The following is a 3,095-nucleotide window of genomic DNA, read 5'->3' as shown; positions in this document are numbered from 1 at the left end:
GAGGGATCCAACTCCAGTCGTCCACAGCCGCCAATGGTATGATAACCCACTCCTTTGACTGCCTTTCCTTCCCGCCTTCCCATCCCCACTGCCCTGCAGGTGTTCCCTGCACCTTCCAAATGAGCAGCCTGTATGCACAAGCTTGTCTCAGGGTCTGCTCTGGGAGACCCCTGCCCTTGAGGGCAGCTAATTCTAAATGTTTCGATCACACTCTCAGCTGATCAAATGAGCTGACTTCCACCTGTGAAGGCCTCTCTGACTCCCTGCTCTTGAGTATTTCTACCCAATCTATCAAGATACATAAATCTATCAGTGGTATATAAAGGTTACCCTGTCTAAGGGAAATGAAAGGCAAGAAATCCTTTCGTTACTCTCTATTTCCTCTCTCCCTATATCCAAGCAATGAACTACCCCAAAGTTGGGGCCAGAGAGACAAGTAGATAGTCCTGTAAAAAGTTCTAGTCTCAGCTATCTGCTCCTCCTTGTGCGACAGACAGCCACCTCTCCCCTTCCCGTGCAGTCCCAGCCGCATCCCAGAGATGTGATGGTGAAGGTCGGAGTGAACGGATTTGGTCGCGTTGGGCACCTGGTCACCAGGGCTGCTTTCAATTCTGGCAAAGTGGAAATTGTTGCCATCAATGACCCCTTCATTGATCTGAACTACATGGTCTACATGTTCCAGTATGATTCCACCCACGGCAAGTTCAATGGCACTGTCAAGGCTGAGAATGGGAAGCTTAACGCCAATGGGAAGGCCATCTCCATCTTCCAGGAGCGAGATCCCGCCAACCTCAAGTGGGCTGAGGTCGGTGCTGAGTATGTCGTAGAGTCCACTGGTGTCTTCACCACCATAGAGAAGACTGGGGCTCACTTGAAGGGCGGTGCCAAAAGGGTGATCATCTCTGCCCCTTCTGCTGATGCCCCCATGTTTGTGATGGGCGTGAACCACGAGAAGTATGACAGCTCCCTCAAGATTGTCAGCAATGCCTCCTACACCACCAACTGCTTAGCCCTTGTGACCAAGGTCATCCATGACAATTTTGGCATCGTGGAAGGACTCATGACCACAGTCCACATCATCACTGCCACCCAGAAGACTGGATGGCCCCTCTGGGAAACTCTGGTGTGATGGCCGTGGGGCTGCTCAGAACACCATCCCCGCATCTACTGGTGCTGCCAAGGCTGTGGGCAAGGTTATCCCGGAGCTGAATGGGAAACTAACTGGCATGGCCTTCCGTGTCCCCACCCCCAATGTGTCTGTCGTGGATCTCACCTGCCGTCTGGAGAAAGCTGCCAAGTACGATGACATCAAGAAGGTGGTGAAGCAGGTGGCTGATGGTCCCCTAAAGGGCATCCTAGGCTACACTGAGGACCAGGTTGTCTCCTGTGACTTCAACAGTGACCCCAACTCTTCCACCTTTGATGCTGGGGCTGGCATTGCCCTCAATGACCACTTTGTCAAACTCATTTCCTGGTATGACAGTGAATTTGGCTACAGCAACAGAGTGGTGGACTTCATGGTCCACTTGGCCTCCCAGGAGTAAGAGCCCCCCTGGGCCACCAGTTCAAGCAACAGCACTAGAGGAAGAGAGGCCCTCAGCTGCTGGGGAGTCTTTGCCCCTAATTCAATCCCCCAACACACTGAGAATATTCCATCCAGACCCCCTGAAGGAAGGGGAGGGACTTAGAGAACTCCACCTTGTCATGTACCATCAATAAAGTACACTATACCCAGAAAAAAAAAAAGTACTAGTCTCAGAAACTCACAGGGGCAGTTCTATCTTGTCTTACATGGTCACTATGAGTCAGCATGTTTGCAAATCAAGGAGGCAAGGCACCCTATGGAATTATAATTCAGGATCAATATGTTAAACTGATTAGGTTTCTGTTTAGGAAAAAGGGTTTGAGTCTTCCCTTGAATGAGCCAGCAGTTCCCAAATACCCATTGAATCCTTTTTTCTACTTTTCACAAATAATTGGCTTGTCCTCTGAAGATTCAGCCTTCAAAAGAAAGGCTCTTAAGTACAAAACATTTGGACTCAAGATGCCCTACAGAAGCCGCCGATGTATTGAGCTTTTTCTTCAGCTGTTGAAAAGATGCCTTTCCAGAAACAACCCTAAGAGCACTGGAGTTCCACATAGTTTCAGTTTGGTGAGATCCCATGCTCGAAATGACCCACAGCTCTTTGGTCAAGTAAGCAAATAGACAACTTGAATACCAAGCCTGTTAAATTGAGTCTCTTCTGATTCTTGATGACCTCACGTGACACAGAACAAAATGACTCTGTATGGTTTTCAGGTATGAAGATGCTTATTGTCTTTACATTGCTATGTTGTCCAAACTGAAGGCTGCAGTCTGTGATCTTTATTAGCAAGGGCTTCAAGTACTCTTCCTTCTCTGAAAGCTAAGTTGTACCACTTGCATATCACATCCTCTAATCCTGATGCTAGGTCCTTTTTATATAATCCAATTGTGCATGGCCCAGCTATTGCCTTCTTCTCCCACCCAACCAAGAACCACTTTCCCCCTGCTCATTCCTTAAGAAAACTTCTCTCCCACCCCCGAGGCCCTTGCACTTGCTCTTCTTCCTATCAGCAATGTCCTCATCTCCTGGCTTCTAAAGGACATGGGCCCTTGTCAATGTGCAAGTCTCCATTGTCCTGCCTCCACTTCAAAGAAGCCTTACCCGGTGACTCTGAACACTATGTCAGTTTTACATGACCATCTTTGCTGGTCAGTCTTAGATTTGAGCCTAGCTTGTTTGCAGTCCCCATTTATTTAAACACTGATTTGGGTGCTGCTGTCACTTACTAGATGAGATTAAAGCCAATGATCAGTTTTACTTGAGAAGGAAAGAGTATGCTGCATAACCTGGGTGGGATGAATTCACCAGTTGGAAGACCTTAAGAACAAAATAGAGGGGCTGGCCCCAGTCCCAAATACTAAGTAGATGCCTACCCCTCCCCCAGAAGAATTTATTTCAAAGGACTGCACTGAATCTGCAGCTCCGGGAGAGGGACAAGTCTGATCAGAGCACACAGGAGCAGATGAAGGGGGAGGAGGAGAGAGTGGAGCACATCCTGGCCCACCAGGC

The 3,095-nt window shown here is 48.6% G+C and overlaps 1 pseudogene; it reads left to right on the top strand.

Annotated features, from left to right (window-relative positions):
* The first annotated feature begins 544 nt into the window (after window positions 1–544).
* LOC105978583 lies at window positions 545–1,544 on the top strand (annotated as a pseudogene).
* The last annotated feature ends 1,551 nt before the right edge of the window (window positions 1,545–3,095 follow it).

This window comes from Echinops telfairi, unplaced genomic scaffold (genome assembly GCF_000313985.2).
Source record: "Echinops telfairi isolate 266 unplaced genomic scaffold, ASM31398v2 ScPeMD7_31;HRSCAF=116, whole genome shotgun sequence".
Lineage (NCBI taxonomy): Eukaryota > Metazoa > Chordata > Mammalia > Afrosoricida > Tenrecidae > Echinops > Echinops telfairi.
Note: the sequence above shows the minus strand (reverse complement) of the source record. Positions and strands in the feature narration are given on the sequence as shown.